Raw genomic sequence first — 20772 nt, forward strand, 5'->3', positions numbered from 1 at the left:
TAAAACAAACTTTAATTGCACTAAGAAGGTCAAGAAAGCAAGCCAAAAATACACAAAACGTTCAGTTTTAGCCCGTAAAAAAGTGGTCCGGTCTCTAGGGCCGGTGGGGCAAGTCTGCCCGTCCCGCGCTTTTCCAACCGCGGTTTCCATCCCCGTCGCCGCCCCCAGACCCGGGATACATCACCCGACAACGCGAAGCGTCGTCACTGGGTCACTTCCAGGAACCGAAAGGAGGGGCGGGGCCTTTCTCTCGCGCACAGCTCGGAGTCCGCGGGGGATCAGTGACAGAGAAAGCAATGAAAGTAAGGAAGGCTCGCTTCCCTCTTGAAAGCAAAGTCTGGCCATGCATTCGCCATGCGCACAGAACATATTGGTTTGATAGTTTTGTTTGGTGCAGCTAAAAGCAGCCGGCATATTGGTGGTGCGGTAGGCTTCTGATAAAGTATGAAAGCTTGCACAGGTTATCTCGGCGCAAATCAATTTTACGAGCTTTAGCTCGAGCTCAACTTCGACGCGGCCTATTCATATACATGTAAAACGCATTTATGAGATAAACCCTGGACCAATTTTAACGAAATTTGTTGCATTTGAGAGAGTAAGCTAAAATTCTAGCGACTGTTGGAAGCGGAATCTCGACTTAGAGAATGAATTTTGTGAAAAGAATTTTCAAAAGTTCGGAACTTCGCAAAACATAGACGCACGAAGTCTATAAATTAATAGCTCTGCATAAAGAACAGATATCGCGGTTCTGTAAACAGCATCCATTAGATCACTCAAAGCGGAAAAATTCTTTTTGTCAATTTATGTCTTTTGCTAGTTTGTTACGTTGTGTATAAGGGCTCTGCAAGAGCTATATTTCCATATTACTAAATTTTTTTTAGATTCATGTGTAACATATCAATTTTGTCTGCTTTATATGTACTATTCGATGCAATCCACAAAATTGTGATATCATTTTTCATTGCAGAGTTACGGAGTTGTAAATTGATAGCTTTGTTTCCTGAAAATTCTCGGTATTTGCCAATATTTAATAAAAAATTGACCACCTGATTAAAAAATTCAGAACCAACGGTCGCTAGATATTAAGTCTTTCTTTTAAATGCAACAGACTTCATCAAATTTGGTGCAGTGGTTGATGAGAAAAACAAATTCTGCTTTTACGTGTATTTAGATTGGAGCACTAGAACTGAAGCTTCCTCTTAAGCACATGTGCCCAACCATGCACTTCTGCCTTTACAATGGACTATTCTCAGCGCTACTGTACATCACACAGGGTGTGCGAGAACATTGTCCACGCTCCGGCTTAGATTTCCGAGCGCTGGTGGCATCAGGCTCGGTTTTGTGCCATCATCAGGAACAAAAACAGCTGCCTGGGGGAAAGCATTGGAAACATTTTCACTACTTTGTAACATATGGATCAGTCGGAAACAAAGTGGAAAGTGCGCCGCGGTTCCGCTAACTGTTCGCACTCCCACCTCGCTACCGCTAAGAATCGGCAGCTGATTGTGTGTCACCGGCCGCTAGCGATGATACGAGTTCATATCAGCGCGCGCAGCCACATCCAATGACCCGTCAGGCTACGTAACTCTGAGGGATTGGCCGTGACGCAGCCTGCCGTGATACACAGGATTTCCTCGCACCTAGGTGGTGTTGACTTAGCATTGATACGCCTGTGTTACCTTTTCTTTTGTGGAATATGCTTGTAAAGTAGACCACGGCTGTCCGTGCCTAGCAGTCATATGTATTTCAGCGCCTAACGATGTCGCGAGTGCATTTGCATAAGCGTGAGGAAGTCGTCTAATTCTCAAAAACGGTTACACGCAACGCAACATTGCAGCCTTGACAGGCTGCCAGTTGAAGACGGTCAACAGGACATTCTAAGAATACCGATATGAAGGACGCATTAAGTATGCGCCGCACAAGAGGCGACCTCGCACCACGCCGATGGACCAATACGTACAAATTGTTGCTGCAGTCCCTGAGAAGCCATTTCAAATTGCAAAGGGCGTGCGCAGTACTATCGACTTGGCAAATGTGAGCGACAGCACGGTACGGCGAAGGTTAAGGGAAGCCGCAGTCCGAAGTCGCATCGCCGCTCAGAAGCCTCTTCTCACAGCTGCCAACACAACTGCTCGCCTGAAGTTCGCTGTCGATCACCGCAGCATGGAAGGTGGCGGATTGGAAATATGTAATCTTCTCCGACGAATATACTTTCTCGAGCCGCTGGGACCAGCTGGAAAGAGTGTGGCGCATGAAGAACACACGCTTCTGTCCGCAGAACGTCAAGGTGGCTGCAAGCGGACGCACGTCAGTAAACGTGTGGGCGGCTACTTCGCCAGACATATCTTTTGGCGCAATTTAACACACAGAAAAGGAAGACACATGTAGACAACTGGTTTAATTTTGGCTGTGACCCATAAATATATATAAACATACACGCATGCGCTGCCTGTTCACAAATCTACGTTACCTAGCGGTCAAACATAAAGGTTTAACGGATAACGGTTTGACCGCTGGGTAACGTAGATTTGTGAACAGGCAGCGCATGCGTGTACGTGTATATATTGTTACGTGTGGAAAGACACAGACGAGAGATGCTATTTACACGCTATTTACACTGGAGCCAGGCAGCCAGGCTAACACTCGCTCGTCCCGAGGGCACCGACCAACTTCTTCGTCGTTCTCGCGGCGGCTCGTCTCTCGCGGAATCATATCGTAATATTACCCCCCGGCGGCAAAAGCACCGTCACGGTGCTGTTAAATATCCAAGGGGCATGGAGAGTTGTAGGGCTTGAGTCGGGCAACGTGGACAATGTCACTGGTTGTCACAGCGGAGGACGTCGTGGGCGTGGCTAGAACGATTTCATAGGTGACATCGGTCACTTTGCGTATCACGCGATATGGGCCTGTGTAACAGAAAAGCAGTTTTTCACAAAGGCCGACTTTACGCGATGGTGACCAAAGCAACACGAGGGCTCCGGGCACAAAATGGACATCACGGTGACGGAGGTCGTAGCGTTGTTTCTGCTTGTCTTGAGACACTTGTAGACGAGCGCGCGCAAGTTGGCGAGCATGGTCAGCATGGGCGATTGCATCACGGGCATAATCGCTAGTTGAAGCTGTGGCGGACGGAAGCACAGTGTCCAGTGGTAGCGTCGGTTCGCGGCCATACAAGAGGTAAAACGGGGAAAAGCCAGAAGTTTCGAGACGGGAAGAGTTATATGCAAAGGTAATGTAAGGCAGAGCCAGGTCCCAGTCACGGTGGTCGTCTGAAACGTATTTGGATAGCATGTCTGTAAGGGTGCGGTTCAAACGCTCAGTGAGGCCGTTCGTTTGGGGGTGGTAGGAGGTGGTAAATTTATGCTGTATTGAGCAGGCACGCATCATGTCGTCAATGACTTTGGCCAAAAAGGTGCGGCCGCGGTCTGTAAGCAATTGACGCGGAGCACCATGCATCAATATAATATCATGTAGCAGGAAGTCCGCAACATCAGTTGCACAACTGGTCGGAAGAGCGCAGGTTACGCCGTAGCGGGTCGCGTAGTCCACCGCGACTGCAACCCACTTGTTTCCTGATGTAGATTCCGGATATGGGCCTAGAAGGTCCAAGCCGACACGATGGAAGGGCTCGGCAGGGATGTCGAGCGGCTGCAGGTAACCAGCGGGGAGCTGGGAAGGCTTCTTGCGTCGTTGGCAAAGTTCACAAGCGGCGACGTAACGTCGTACGGAACGGGCAAGGCCCGGCCAGAAAAAACGGCGACGTACACGGTCATAGGTTCGAGATACGCCGAGGTGTCCTGCCGTTGGTGCGTCGTGAAGCTTTTCTAGAACGGTGGAGCGGAGGTGTTTAGGTACTACAAGCAGGAACTCAGAGCCGTCTGGATGAAGGTTACGACGGTACACAGTACCGTCGCGGAGGACGAAGAGGCGTAGAGTAGCATCGGCCGGAGAGTGTCGAACGTTGGCGAGAAGACGATGACGTCGTCGAGGTAGCAGAGGCATGTGGACCATTTGAAACCTTGGAGCAAGGAGTCCATCATACGCTCAAAGGCGGCAGGGGCGTTGCATAATCCAAACGGCATTACTTTAAATTGGTATAGGCCATCAGGTGTGATGAACGCGCTTTTTCTTTGTCCATATCGTCAACAGCAATCTGCCAATATCCCGAACGAAGATCAATAGACGAGAAATATCTGGAACCGTGCAGCAATCAAGGGCGTCGTCTATACGTGGGAGCGGGTAGACGTCCTTTTTTGTAATGCTGTTCAGGTGACGGTAATCAACACAGAAGCGCCACGTGCCGTTCTTCTTCTTAACCAACACTACAGGTGACGCCCAGGGACTCGATGAAGGCTCAATGATGTTTTTATCGAGCATTTTGTTCACTTCATCTTGAATTACTCGGCGTTCCGACACAGAAACTCGATACGGTCGTCGGTGAATAGGCACAGCATCGCCAGTAAGAATGCGATGCTTGACCGCGAGCGTCTGGCCTAATGGGCGATCGTCAAAGTCGAAAATATCGCGGTAGGACGATAATACTTCGCAAAGGTCTTCAGCCTGCGTAGAGGACAGGTCCGTCGCAACCATTTTCTTTATGTTGGGATCGACGCCCGAGGCTGGCGCGATGGGCATGCTAAGGTCGCGAGAACCATCGGTCGATAACGCTGCCACGTATTGGTCGCCGAGACAATCAATGGTGGCAAGGCAAATACCTTGCGGTAGAATTTGCTTTGCCAATCCAAAGTTACTGACAGGCATGCGAGTGTGGTTCGCAGTAATAGTAACTATACTGTGAGGCACGGTGACGTCATACTGTATTGGGATGTCGGGCAGAGGAGTGACGAGGTACTCGCCATCAGGAACTGGTGGGAAAGACAACAGTTCAATGTAGGCTATGGACTTTGGCGGCAGGCGAAGAAAGCCGGTGGAGCGTAAGCCGCAGTGGGGTGCGTCAGAAGGTTCTGCGAGCATCGGGAACTCGAGGCGAAGGGTACTGGAAGAGCAGTCAATTAGGGCAGAATGGGCGGAGAGAAAATCGAGGCCGAGAATAAGGTCGTGGGGGCAATGAGCAATTACAGTAAAGAGTACAGGAGTGTGGCGGCCGGCGATGCTGACACGTGCCGTACACATGCGATGATAGGCACAGTACCGCCATCCATAACGCGGACGACGCGTGCCGACGCTGGGGTGAGGAGCTTGTCCAGTCGTCGTCGGAAGGCAGCACTCATAATAGAAAGATGTGCTCCTGTATCGATGAGTGCCGTGACAGGATAGCCCTCAACGTCAACGTCAAGAAGGTTTCGGTTAGTAGGTAACGTGAGCAGAGGATTTGAGGGCAGGGTCGACAACGCAGCTTCACCTCCAGAAGCTGCAGTGCCTAGTTTTCCGGCTGGGTGCGGGAGGCGATAGGCGGCGAAGAAAAGCGGCGGGGTTGGGGCGAACGAGACTGGTGGCGTCGAGGTGAGGGCGAGCGGCTGTAGCGAAGGTTCGGAGCAGGGACATCAGCAGTAGTAGGTTCATGGCGGGTGGCATAGGGTACAGAAGGTCCAAAGGTGCGGGAATAAGTGGGGGCGTAAGTCCGAGGAGGTGGTGGCCATCGGTTGCGGCAGTGACGGGCGACGTGGCCGATGCGACAGCAGTGGAAGCAGATCGGCCTGTCATCAGGTGTACGCCATTCGGACGGGCTGCGGCGAGATGTGGCAGAAAAGGACTGCCGGGGACGAGGAGGGCCGCTAGATAAGTGGGGAACGCTGGGTCGAGACGTGGAACACACGGTGTTCAGACCCATGTTTTCAAATTCCTGTCTGAGGACAGCCTGAATCATCGCAATGGTGGTTGCTGGCGGATCGGGATGCGGCGTGGAGAAGGCTGGCAAAGAGGCGGCCTCGAGTTCGCGGCGAACAATGCGGGTGACGTCGTCACAGGTGGTGGTCTGACGTGGTCGACCCTCACATGTCGACGTAGCAGCAGTGTTGGGTAGGCGCGCAATGTGGTTTGAGATACGGCGGCTCTTAGCCTGTTCAAGGCGACGGCATTCTTTTATAATGGCATCGATAGTCGACACGTTGCCGAAAACAAGCAAATTGAAAGCGTCGTCGGCGATGCCTTTTAGCACATGTGCCACTTTATCTCCTTCGGACATATGATCGTCAGCTTTAAGGCATAGAGCCAAGACGTCGAGGATGTAGCAAACGTATGGCTCTGTAGGTGACTGAACACGAGATGCAAGAGCCTTTCTCGCGGCAGCCTTGCGCGAAATGGGGTCGCCGAACAGTTCCCGCAGTTTTTCTTTGAAACTGTCCCAACTGGTTAGTTCGTCATCATGTGTTTAGTGCCACACGCGTGGGGTGCCGCCGAGATAAAAGATGACATTGGCGAGCATAATCGTTGGGTCCCACCTGTTATTAGCGCTGGCATGTTCATAGAGCTTGATCCAGTCGTCGACATCCTGTCCCTCCAGGCCAGAGAACACACCTGGGTCACGATGTGGGGCAACCGTGACGACTGGAGCAGTCGGACAAGCCGAAGCCGTTGCGGAGGCGGGTTCGTCACCGGGAGGCATGGCGACAAGCTCGGTGTGCCGACCACTTCGGAGTTCCGTGGTGAGGACGGGGATCGCTGACCTCCACCAGAAATGTTACGTGTGGAAAGACACAGACGAGAGATGCTATTTACACGCTATTTACACTGGAGCCAGGCAGCCGGGCTGACACTCGCTCGTGCCGAGGGCACCGACCAACTTCTTCGTCGTTCTCGCGGCTGCTCGTCTCTCGCGGAATCATATCGTAATAATATATTCATGGGTCACAGCCCAAATTAAACCAGTTGGAAGTGCCACCCGTGTTGTCTGTATGTGTGTTCTTTTTGTATGTGTTAAATTGCGGCAAAAACATGTCGTTTATTTATTTTTTTTATTTATTTATTTACAAATACTGCAGGCCCTATTCGGGCCCAAGCAGGAGTGGTTACATCAATAGTAACAAAACAAGGCTGGAAATAATAAAAAAAATAGAATACAGAACAATAATAAAGATATATAAAATATATTATACAGGAACATCAGCCTTTGAAATTTAGACTTATCAACATAAATACGATATAGGAACAACAGTTGTAGTTTGCAACTCAACAACAAGTACTGACAAACCATGTACACACAACAGGTCACTCAATTCAGCATTTTCACCTAATTTTATTACAAAACACAGACAATGATTAATTAATTGCTTTCCCTATGTGCACGCTATTAATCAAAAGAAAAACCATTCACAAGATGAACGAATGATTGTGTGGTATTAGCGCTAACTATTTCTTGTGGTAATTTATTCCACAATGAAATAGCATGAGGAAACAGGGAATATTGATGCATGCGAAGGTGACTAAATGGTTGCATAACTGTTTTGTTGTGTTGTGTACGGGCAAAGCGTATTGACGGCTCGGTTATGTGACGTTCACGCTGTATGTTAAAGTGACCATGGTAAAGCTGATAGATAAATTTTAATCTGGATACCATTCTGCGATGATCGAGTTTTTTCACCTTCGCTTTATCGCGAAGAACTGATACGCTCGAGAAGCGCGAATAGGTAGAATAGATGAACCTCAAGGCCATGTTCTGCACCCTTTCTATTTTTTTAATTAAGTATTGCTGATACGGACTCCAGATTAGGTCCGCATATTCTAATTTTGGCCTAATGAGAGCTTTGTATGCTGTTAACTTTACAGCAGGTGACGCATGACGTAGTTTTCGTTTTAAAAATGCCAGCTTTTTCAGTGCGTTACTGCAAACATTATCTATATGGGGTTCCCAACTCAAATTACTTGTGAGTGTAACACCTAAATACTTCACCTGGTTAGTTTGTTTAATATAAGCATTTTTAATGATGTAAGCAAATTGTAAAGGTTCTTTTTTGTTACTAAATGTTATGCTTGCCGTTTTCGAAGTATTGAGTTTCAAGCCCCATTTATCACACCATGCACTGATTGAATGCAATGCATCATTTAGTCTGACTTGATCAGCGTGTTGATTTATGCTGGAATAAACGACACAATCGTCCGCAAACAGTCGGATCTTTACAGGAGGTTGCACTGAAAAATAGATATCGTTGATATAGACCAGAAACAACAATGGAGCGAGCACCGACCCTTGTGGTACTCCTGAGTGTACATCTAGTGTATCAGAGATGCAGTCGTTAACGGCCACGTATTGTTTCCTTGAAGCTAAGTAACATGCTATCCAGCGAACAATGTTGTCTTCAATACCAATAGCATGCAGTTTAGTTACTAAATCATCATGTGGAACAACGTCGAACGCTTTTGAAAAATCTAAAAACACTGCGTCAATCTGACCCTTCAAATTTAGGGAATTTACGAAATCATCGGTTATCTCGGCTAGCTGAGTTGCAGTGGACAGACCGGACCTAAAGCCATGTTGATTGTCATGAAGCAGTTGGTTATTTTCTAGATGTATCATAATCGCCTTAAATATAATATGTTCTAACATCTTACAAATTGTGGATGTTAGGGAAACTGGTCTGTAGTTGTTTAATTCTAATGGTGATCCAGTCTTGTAAATTGGGACTATCCTTGCGGAGCGCCAGTCATCGGGTATCACACAAGATTCTAACGAGACTGTATATATTTTACACAAATATTCTGCTACCCAAGTCGCATATCTGTTAAGAAAAACGTTTGATATTTCGTCCGGACCGGGTGATTTTTTTATATCAAGTGTACACAAAAGGTGAAGAATGCCCTCTTTGCTCAAGTTTACTTCAGGCATTGGTTCAAGAAGTGCATAAGATGGCAAATGTGCGTGTGACGCCGTCAGCGTGAAAACGGACTGGAAGAATGCGTTGAATTTTTCAGAAATTATGGAGGGGTCATCGATGATTACGCCCGATTCTTTTATTTCTGTGATACCGCTTTTATCTTTAGACAAATAACGCCAAAATTTTTTGGGTTGTTCTAACATGAAAGAGGACAGAGTGCAGGAAAAAAATTGGTTTCTTGCTGCGTGCACTTTTTCCTGAAATGTTTGTACAAGACTTGGAAGCTGTTGTTTGTTACCACGTTTACGACAGCGTTTAATCTGGCGTTTTAGATGAATCAAATCACGATTCATCCATGGGTAGTCCCTGTTGACACGTTTCTTTTTTAACGGCACATAACTGCGCTCACAATGAAATATCATTTCTTTAAAACATGACCATAACTCCTTAACATCTCTTATTTCATTAAAATATGGGAACATGGATTCCATATAGCTGACTACTGCATTGTCATCCGCATGCGTGTAGTCCCTGATAAAAATGTTAGAAGGCTTGACGTGTGATCGTGAGCCAGAAATAGGACATGTTAACACGAGTAACTTATGATCAGATATCCCATCTCTGATACTAACAGAGCAGTTTGGGAGCGAACTGCTTGCAAACGCAAGGTCAAGAATAGAAGAAGAATTGGAAATCCTGGTAGTTTCGGAAACAACTTGGTTTAAGGAAAAGGTAAACGCAGTTAGTAGTAGAGGCTCAGCATTTTTAGAATCCTTGCCGTCATGGGAAAGACTGGACCAATTAATGCCGGGTAAGTTGAAATCGCCAGTGATAAGGATGTTTGAACGTGAATTGGTATTTCGCAGCAAGTAATCATATAGTGCTTCTATATACTCAGGGGGAGCATTCGGAGGACGATAGACACCACCCAAAGTTATATTCTTATCGAAAAATTTATATATATTCTTATCGAACTGCTTGTTGGCCAACTAGGCCAACAAGCAGTTCTGTTACTTCCCAGATGGCCTAAGTTCCTTTGTAAGAATCTCTGGGAAAGTTACGAGTGCTGCTTATTGCGCATTGCTGGAGCACGCGATCATACCATATGCATTGAATGGTCCACTCCCGGGTGGATACTATCCATCGCAACACGACGTGTCTCCTGCGCACGCAGCAAAGGTCGTGACACGTCTTTAAATGAACGAGGGGTAAAGCGCCTTGAGTGGTGCCGGAAGGATGCCGACGTGAACATAATAGAGCATGTTTGGGCACGTATGAGTGCTAACCTTTCCACGCTCTCCTTGAACTTGGCGACCGCTGATGAACTGCATGGGAAGCTATACAAGAAGAGTGGAAACGTCTTCAGGGTGACACAGCCTTCGTCGAGGCTCTCTACGGGTCTCTGCCAAAGAGAATGGAGGCCGTCATTAAAGCCGGCGGAGCCATGACCGATTATTAGCACAACAAACAGGCCAGAAACGGGCAAGCTAATGGTCATATATTGGAGCACTTTTTTATATGCATTCAAAGTTTGTTACCATGTCGCTAACGCCCAATAAAGACTTTTCAACCGACTGCTGCGTGCAACTTCTCTCCGTTCACGAGAACCAGGACACAGCCAAAATAGGTGTAAAAAAAAACTGCTTTTTCCTGCGCGTGAACGCTATTACAGGCGCTATAGTGTCAAACCGGCATCACTGCCAGACGTTCCGTGAGTGTCATACAGAAAGAGAGAGAGAGGGGTATTTTGCGCGGGACTATGAGCAGCACATTGCCACGCCCTGCGTGCTATAACCACCTTACCATTGCTAGCGGCCGGCGAAACTCATTGAGCTGCCGTTTCGTACCAACGCTAGCGAGGCGGGAGTGCAAACAGCTAGCGGAAGAGAGCCCTCTTCCCCTCTGTTTTCGACAGCGCCATCCGCGTATCGCGCTAACTCGGTTTCGAGGTTATTTGTCACGCGTTCGCGTGTTCCCGCTCATATTGCTCACTATAGTACGTTAGAACGAAAAGTACTGAAGTGTTAGGATAACGGTTTCGATGCATGCATTTTGGCTGCCTAATATGTTAAGATGTAAATAAAAAATACTGTGATTTTGTGAAAATTAATGCTGACATGAAATATGAGCCCCGACACAGTGCCCGTGGTGGAACTGGCCCCTGGACTACAGGGCTACATTGAACCACGAACTGCTGGTTTGATAAATACCAGTAATTGGAAAGTGTTTAGCTCTTGAATTTTCTGCATGTCGGCACACCTGTGCAGTCTTAGGGGCTCTTTTTACCACGAACCCTATGTTTCAGCTAATATTGAAAGCAAATGTATTCGATTTTTTTAAGGGGGAGGAGCTTTTTTTTCAGCGTCTAATCACTGTTCCAAAGTTATAGGTTAGCTCGAGACGCGCCGGCATGTGTTTCTAATATCCTGTATGTTGTCGCGGATTCAATAGCGAAAGAGAGTTATCAGATTGCGCGCGTGAAGCGAATACTGGCGTACAATATCGATCCCATTTGAAGACCCGAGATTGCGCTGCAATGTACGGGCATTCCAATCTGATGAACCGATGTCTTGATCCGCAGGTCAGATCCAGAGGAAACACTACTCTGCGCGCAGCCATCGTTGCGCTTTGAGTGTTTTCCAGCGCAAGCTCAACTTTTATAATGAGTTTATAAAACTCTTTTGAAAGTGTTTTGTTCTTCACATCACTACAACGGGTTGATAGTATAGACGTCCTTCATCTTCAGTGAGTGAATACTGGGAAACGGACTTGACATTTCTTGCGTCTGCGTTTACACATTTACCGCAACAATTTATTTTTCATATCTTACTTTTTAATTTAGGAGGCTGTAAAAGACAGCAACCTTATATTAACAGGAGGTCTTAATAACACAGAAAGTTGACATGCTTATTAGTCGGCTTTCACCTCATTGTAAGGAATTTCAATAAAGATATCATTATGACAATTAAAAGTCTATCCTCTTGACAACGTTTCCTCTGAGTTCCCCTTTGCAAGCTGATACCGACTTCCAGGCGATTCGTATCGGGGGCCCTTGACAAATGTCAAACCGTCAAACAAAGAGTTATTCCGAATGTTTCATTTCAGGAAGGCGTGTTAACCTCCTGCCTTTCATTCCCGTTCGAAAACACGCATAAGACGAAAGTGCTGCGTGAAGAGCGTCGTTAGTCCAAACCAACGAGCTACCGTAAGTCGCATCGTCTATATCACTGTCATTTAGGCTTAGATTAGAAATTTATTTTTTAAACCGACGCATCACGAATGCGAAAAGAGCTGCCTGCGACAAGCCCAGATAGGTGTACTTCATTTCGTACTGCGTTCTAGCGGCTAATAGTGTAGCTCACGCAGCAGAGTGCTATGTATGGATGTGGCAGGGAAGGCAGAGAATATACTGTCTCGTCACCTACCGAAAATTGCATGCCGTGCTGCTTGCCATTTCTAGAAAATTGTATATGTGAAGCCCAGCCATTTGCAACACAGCAACATTGTTTTTCGATGGGAGAGTCCAGGTGAGAGACAGCGTAGTTATGAAGATGAAGACACGCTATTTCCTGCAGCAACTTAGGAATGAATGAATGAAAGAATGAATGAATGAATGAATGAATGAATGAATGAATTAATGAATGAATGCCTTCATTTATCGAGAAAAAGGAGGAGCAAGCATCATAAAAGGACGTCTCGGCACACTGGGAAAGGAGCGGCGCACAAAGAGCGGAAAAACTGGAGCCCGGATGGCAGGCGAAGTCGCAGTTTATGGTCGAGAGAATATAAGCGAGAATTTGTGAAACCAGTTGAATTCCAGTTTAGATGTGTGATGTGGTGAGTAAATGAATGGAGTGACCGCCCAACATCCGTCCTTTGCGGTAGTATAAGCACCCGCTGTTCTTGGTAACAAACGTTTACTGAAAACCAATCTTGGCAATTACTTTGTCAAGGTATTTATTGACAGGGTATGCAAGGAGTGAGAGGTCGAACTCGGTGCGGTATTCAAACCCTGCGAGCAGTCAGAACCGGCCCCGTGCGTAAAGCTCTGGTGATGCGCCTGACTGACCGGCACTTCGTTACATTTCATACGCTGGAGATGCGCCGGGCTAACTGGCACTTCTTCTTCCTTACATTTGTCCCCCGGAGAAATAGGCGCCACCCTGGCGATCTAAGCATAAGGTAGCATAGAGGGATCGTAGAAGGGCTTCAGCCGATCTACGTGAAGTTTCGCGACCGTGACGGCACTGATCAGATGACGGCGACACAGGCTCGATGACATAGTTCACGGGAGAAATTTCTGCAATAACACGGTAAGGTCCGTGATATAGCGGGAGCAGCTTAGAAGAAAGGCCGGGAGCTAAAGGTGGAACTCACAGCCAAACCAATTAATCGGAACGAAGTTTGGGAGGTCAGAGCCACCATGACGAAGCTTCTGGTGTGTCTGATCTGCGGTGGTAAGACAGCGGGCGAGTAGTCTGCATTCTTCAGCATGCTGCGCAGTTTCAGAAACAGGAACACATTCTGATGAATCAGGCTGGTAGGGTAGAATGGTGTCGGTAGCGCAGGAGGGTTCTCGGCCGTACAGTAAGAAAAGCGGAGAAAAACCAATGGTGGCTTGAGTGGCAGTATTATAGGCGAACGTGACGAACGGAAGCACAGCGTCCCAGTTGAAATAGTCGGACGCGACGTATTCATGGCGAGCATGTAGCCAAGAGTACGGTCGAAACGTTCAGTCAACCCGTCCGTTTGCGGGTGGTATGCGCTAGTGGTCCTGTGGATGATGTACACGCCTTCAGAAGCGACGTTACGACTTCAGATAGAAAAGCGCGGCCTCGATCACAAAGAAGTTCCCGAGGGGCTCCGTTTAAAAAAAAAATTATGGGGTTTTACGTGCCAAAACCACTTTCTGATTATGAGGCACGCCGTAGTGGAGGACTCCGGAAATTTCGACCACCTGGGGTTCTTTAACATGCACCTAAATCTAAGTACACGGGTGCTTTCGCATTTCGCCCCCATCGAAATGCGGCTGCCATGGCCGGGATTCGATCCCGCGACCTCGTGCTCAGCAGCCCAACACCATAGCCACTGAGCAACCACGGCGGGAGAGGGGCTCCGTGACGAAGAACAAAATACCGCAGTATGAATGATCCACGGTCTTCGGCAGTGGCAGATGAAAGTGCAGTGGTTTCTGCATAGCGTGTGAGATAATCCACCGCAACGATTACTCAAGCGGTTGGCAGCCCCGGTACAAGAAAGTGGACCGTAAAGGTCGATTCCGACGCGATCAAAAGGAGGGGACGGACAAGGAAGCTGCTGCAACGGTGCGGCAGTGGAATTATATGGACCGACTTTCGGCGCTGGTCGCCGAGGCAGCAGCGAACGTACTTGCGAACGAACTTGTACATGCCAGGCCAGTAATACTGGAGCCTAAGGCGGGTGTAGGTATTTAGCACGCCACCGTGTGCACATTGGGGATCAGTGTGAAACGATGCGCATAAATCAGCCCGAAAATGATGCGATATTACGAGAAGCCATTGCTGCCCCTAGGGGAGATAGTTGCGACGGTAGAGGGAGTTGGTCGTAAACAACAAAGTGATGCGCCTGCCGCCGTAACGTCCTAGATGCTGTAACTGTCACTGGATCAACAAGAAACTCCGAAAGCAAAGAAATCCACGGGTGTTTGCTCTGCTCAGAGCGCATGTCATCGATGGCAAGGGCTGACAGGACAAAGTTGAGTGGGCAAAGACTGTGCGCGTCAGGTGAAATGTGCGGGAGGGAGAGAGCGTTGGCATTGGTATGCTTGCGTCCATAGCGGTACATTACCCGGATGTCGTAATCTTGCAAATTGAGCGCCCAGCGTGCGAGGCGGCCAGAGGGGTCTCAATGAGGAGAGCCAGCACAGCGCATGGTGGTCCGTTACTACATCAAATTGGCGGCCGTATAAGTAAGGTCGAAGTTTCCTAAGGGCCCAGAGTATGGCTAAACACTCCTTTTCTGTAACAGAGTAGTTTAGCTCTGACTCTGTCAGCGTGCGGCTAGCATAAGCAACGACGTATTCCTCAAGACCCCATTACCGTTGCGCAAGAAGCGCCCCAAGACCGACTCCGCTAGCATCTGTATGGACTTCAGGCGGGGCAGCGGGGTCAAAATGTCGCAAAATAGGAGGAGAGGTGAAGAGATGGCGAAGGGTCTTGAACGTGTCGTCGCATGCTTTCGACCAGGCCGATAGGGCGTTGTCTCCAGCCAGCGGTTGAGTCAAAGGGGCGATGACAATATAGAAGTTCTTCACAAAGCGGCAAAAGTAGGAGCAGAGGCCGACGAAACTGCGTAGTGTATTCAGGTTGGTGGGTTTGGGGAACTCCGCAATTGCACGGAGTCTTGCAGGATCCAGAAGCACGCCTTCTTTGGATACGACGTGGCCTAAGATGGTATGCTTACCGGCAGCAAAGAAGCATTTTTTGACGTTAAGCTGCAGGCCAGCCTTAGTAAGGCAGCTTAATACCTCTCTTAGTCGTTGGAGTTGAGTCGGGAAATCAGGTGAGAAGACAACGACATCATCTAGGTAGCACAAACACGTGTGCCACTTGGGACCGCGCAAGATGCTGTCCATCATACGCTCTATAGTAGCGGGCGCATTACATAGGCCGAATGGCATGACATTAAATTCGTATAATCCGTCCGGTGTGACGAAGGCGGTTTTCGAGCGGTCAGCCTCTGCCATGGGGACTTGCCAATATCCAGACCACAAATCCAGAGGAAATGAACTCGGCACTTTGAAAACAGTCAAGAGCATCGTCTATGCGCGGTAGGGGATATACGTCTTTGCGCGTAATTTTGTTAAGGCGTCTGCAATCTACGCAGAAGCGAATAGAACCATCTTTCTTTTTTACGAGGACGATTGGCGGCGCCAACGGGCAATGGGACGGTTGCATCACGCCACGCCGAAGCATAACGCTCACTTGTTCGTCGATTACACGGAGTTCAGAAGCTGAGACACGGTAAGGACGCCGCCGGAGTACGGCGTGCGAACCCGTGTCGATGCTGTGCGATACTGTGTTGGTGCGGCCGAGATAATGCTGATGGCAGTCGAAGGCGGCGGTAAATTCGCGTAGCAAGCTGATGAGTTGCACGCGTTGTGTCGTTGTCAGATCACCGGAGATTGACGGATGGAAGCACTCCCCCGGCGGTCGATTGGCACTATCGAGGGTGGCGAGGGACGTCAAATGTGCGTCGTCGAGCGCATCGAAGAGCATTGAAGAATCCACAGTTTGCACGTAATCGAGGCAGTGCAAAGTAATCGGCAGAAACGACACATTGCACACAAAAATGACACCACGGCCCTCACTGAGGGCGATGACGGCAAAGGGCAATGGAAGGGAATGGCGACGGACGAAAAAGTCACATGGTATGAAAAGCGCGGTTGCGTGAGGTACTGATGCGCAAGATACGGAGACGACGGCGGCTGACTGAGGAGGGATATCAGTAACTTCGGCCACAAGCATTTTTGTGGACGTCACACGATTTCGGCCCATGGCTGCATCGGCAAGAAAAGTCAACTCCACCTCGGCGCGGGCACAGTCAATGATGGCGTTATTTGACCAAAGGAAATCCCAGCCTTGGATAACATCGTGGGAGCAGGACGGCAGCACAACGAATTCAATGACATGAAGCGGCTCCTCGATGACAACACGTGCAGTGCAGGCTCCCAATGGTTCGACAGGCTGTGCGCGTGCAGTACTCAAATACACTTCGGAAAGTGACGTCGTTACTTTTCCTATTCGTCGGCAATGTTCTGCGCGTAACACCGAAATTGCTGTCCCGTATCGACCAGTGCGAATGTTCGAATCCCTTCGATGTATACTTCAATGACGTTGCAGGGGTTATGTCGAGGCTTTTGGCAAATTGAACGGGACGCAGTTCTCGCCTCAGGCACTGCGACACTTAGTTTCCTGAAGTAGATGGCTTGGTCGGCGTCTCATCGGTGAGATGGAGCGGCGGCGTGTAAATGGGGAGCGACGAGCATGGTTGAGAACAGGGGTTTCATTCCGCGGCACAGGAGATTGTCGCTGCCGAGGGGCGTAAGTGCTCATGGGTGGGCGGTTATCATAAATATGCAGCATTCGCCGTCGAAAAAAGCGGGCAACGTGTCCCAGAATACCACAATGGTAACAAATTGGGCGGTTGTTCGCGGTACGCCAATGATTTGGCTGACGTGGTAGATATGGTGTAGGCGGTGGCAAGAGATTTGGGGGCGGTCGCGCAACAGCTTGGAGAGGTGGACGTGAAGCAAAGGGCGGCCTTGCAGCCACGCCAGCGTACGTCAGGTGCGCCGCGATGGTAGGGGGTTGAGTAACAGCTGGCAGGCACTCGGCGACTTGCTTCTTGATGACGCTCTGTAACCCCGGTGTCAATGGAGAGTATGGTCGCGCGTTCGTAAAGGGCACCAGAGAAACTTCCCGAGCAACTTCTTCTCGTACCAATTCCTTAATCTGGTGCAGTAGAGGCGACTCGTAAACATCTAGCGTCAGACCTGAGACACCGGCAAATTCTGAGGACGGATGTCGTGTGACTGCTCGCTACCTTCGAAGTTCGTCGTAACTCTGACACAGAGCAATGACAAATGACACTGTGGTCGTGTTTCGGGGGACCAACATTTGAAAGGCGTCGTCCTCAATTCCGTTGAGGATGTGCCTGATCTTGTCGGCTTCTGGCATCGTTGCGTCGACTCTGTTGCACAGATTAACGACGTCTTCGATGTAGCTAGTGAAATTCGCACCTGATTGCTGGGCGCGTCCGCGCAGGCGTTGTTCGGCCTGGAGTTTGCGGACAGCAGGAAGACCAAAGACTTCCGTGAAGTTGGTCTTGAACGCCGACCATGTCGGGATGTCGGATTCGTCACTACGATACCACAAATGTGCAACATTGCTCAAGTACAAAATTACGTTGTTGAGCTTTGCCGTATCGTCCCAGTGGTTGTGAGCGCTGACTGTGTCGTACCAGGTGAGCCAGTCCTCCACGTTCTGATCGCTGTTATCCGCAAAAAAAGCAGGATCTCGCTGACGCTGCACGCTAGGACAGATGACAGCTGGTGCCGTGACTGCACCTTGTTAAGCTGAATCGATAGGCATGGTTCAAGAAGGCTGGGCATGATCGTCCGGTATGGGCCGAAATTGTTGATTCGGCTTCGAAGTTCCCGCGTTGATAGAGTCGTACCCCGCACTCTCCACCAAATGTCAAGGTATTTATTGACAGGGTACGCAAGGAGTGAGAGGTCGAACTCGGTGCGGTAGTCAAACCCTACGAGCAGTCAGAACCGGAGCCGTGCGTAATGCGCCGGTGATGCGTGTGACTGACCGGCACTTCTTCGTTACATTTCATACGCTGGAGATGCGCCGGGCAAACCGGCGCTTCTTCTTCGTTACACCTTATTCATCAGCCATGCCTCGTTGCGCATTCCTTACTGGTAGGGTCTGTGGATTACAACTACGCTGTCGCGACAAGTTACGACTATAACTTGAAGCTTGCGGTTACTGTTGCTATACTCGTGACTCTTACTATTGCGGCAATACTACAAACATGCGTTTACTGCACAAGTTAGAGAACAGACAATTTAGAACAACGTTTCTCACCTTACATACGCTCAACGCAAGCACCATTGCAGCATGTTATGGTGCGCGTCCCTTCCACACAGAGACGCGAACGCAAACGTAAGAACGCGTTAGAAGACAGGGTGCCGTCTTGGGCCTCGTGTCAAACATATCCAAGGCAATAATATATTAGCAATCATTCTGTCGTGTCTATGCAAAGAGGTTATATATTTAAACTTCTGTAGTGACAGTCCAATTCGCCGCTTACGGGAGCGTGTGAAGCCGCCGGCGGCCATATTCTTAGACGAAAAGGAGGGCGGCTAGAGTGCGTGGCCGCTGTATACGGCACGGCGCTCCTTGTGCTTGTGGTTCTGCGAGGAAAAATAAAACTAAACGCCTTTAAGAAGTATATCAGTCCGCCGTTGTGTGTCGCTGTTGTAAAAAAACATGCCATGGTGGTGGGCGCCTCGTGTTCTGTGTATAATAAGTAGCGAGAACTGAAAAACAGTCGTATTTCCTGTTTTTATCATTCAGTAACCTGGCGCATGCATCGGCAGTGTGACGCCCTTTCGTCGATACGTGGTGCTGGCCCGTATCGGCAGCGACATGGCCTCGAAATATATCATCCTTATGTCATTTCTTAAAAAATCACTATTTGCGCGAATTAGTGTTTTTGGAATAAACTTAGAAAACAAGAAAAAAAATACAATGGTAGGTCTCATTTTTGTTCGGCGTTTCACTTTTATTCGAAAAGAGTTGGTGAAAGCAAATTTACAATAAAGCTAAGGCGACCATGATCTGCACTTAGCCGCAAACGCATGCGCTACAATGACAGTAACCTGCGAAAGTTAAGGTCATGTGTCAGCTAGCGGCTCAAGCAATCTTTGCTTTTTTTCGCTTCTGCGTCCGTTCAGCCTGCGTCTGCGACGAAAACGAGAAGTGGGAAGGCAGATAAACCGAAAATGGCGGAGGGAGGTGATACCGTAATGGTTAGCGCGCCCAGCTCCCAAATGGAGGATGCTGCGAATACATGGGCTCAAATCCCGGTGGTTTGTTTGTGAAAACAGCTTTCTGTGCTGTCTGGTGACGGAGAAGCTCAGAATAAGGCGGCAGCCTGGCAACAGCAGTCGCCGTCAAAGTAACAGAATAAGCGGGCGTGCAAGGTCACACCTAAACCCGAAAATATATAAAGCCGAAAATATATTCGGAGGAAATACAGTATGCTCCTGCCGACAAAAGAAAGTAAGAGATGACACTGGAGAGAAGGCGGTGAGGGAAGCCCGCGAATAAGTACTTGAGGATAGCCATATTGAACGTCGACGCTGGTAGATGAAAGCCTGCTACTTCGGTTGTTCAGGTCGCCAGAAAGGCTTGAGTGGTATACCATACCGCTGGGCATATTTGGTAACCACGGCGATAGACACACACTTTGCGGAAGTAGACAGGGGAAAGGGACCTAGTGAGTTGGCCGGCCTTTCGAGCTCTGGCGTAGTAGGAAAAATCAATGTGGCGAAGTATATGCCAACCCAAATGAATCAGCGTGGTCATACTTGCGCGACACGCCATGGTGGCCTGCCACCAGGACATCATGAAGTTGCAGCGATGACAGGTTTCATTGGGTGCTGGAGAATAAAAACGAGCACATTAGAGACGTACAAGAGCACATCACCCTCCCCCCCCCCCCCCTAAAAAAAAACACGAAAATAAGCTTGCGAATAGGGGCATCATAAGATCGAGCACTACAGCGTTTGTTGATCTTGTTCGGGATGACATCAGCGTTTCGTCCAGTGTTTATTCCTGAGAAAATGAGTTGAAGTTACATTTATTTGCATCACAATGGCGACTCTCTTTCCACTACTCGGTGGAGATTACGTATGACCATTACAACAAACGACACAGAAAGCTTCGCTTACATCAATTTCCACATACGCGAGATCCGCATAATTTTTTAGACTATCAATTTGTATGCTTTGGCTTTCGTGTCTACGGCTTTCGTGTCTACGGTAGAATTGATTTACACGACTTTTCAATGGACAGTATATCGTTGCCAACTTCCGTGGGATTGCAGTCGTCAAAATTGGATACCTGTGACAGGGAAACCAGGATGTTGATGAACGGCAAGAAGGCAGAAGCTTGCACAAGACCACAGGGAAATAAAATGACTTCTTGAGCAGCGTAGTCAGGGGGTCATGCAATGGTTTCAACGTCTATAAAAAATCCTCCCAAATTTGAAGAGGCCGATAAAATGCGGGCATCTTGGCAAAGGTGAAACCACTGGAAATCTCAGGACAGCATGGCTAACACTCAGGACAGGAAATCTCAGGACAGCTAACCCACTGGCTAACCCTCCCAGGGTTCTACTAGAAAACATAAATACCCAAGAAAGTGGATGGGGAAACGGCGCCGCGGTA

The sequence above is a fragment of the Dermacentor andersoni genome, chromosome 1, assembly GCF_023375885.2.
Source record: "Dermacentor andersoni chromosome 1, qqDerAnde1_hic_scaffold, whole genome shotgun sequence".
NCBI lineage: Eukaryota > Metazoa > Arthropoda > Arachnida > Ixodida > Ixodidae > Dermacentor > Dermacentor andersoni.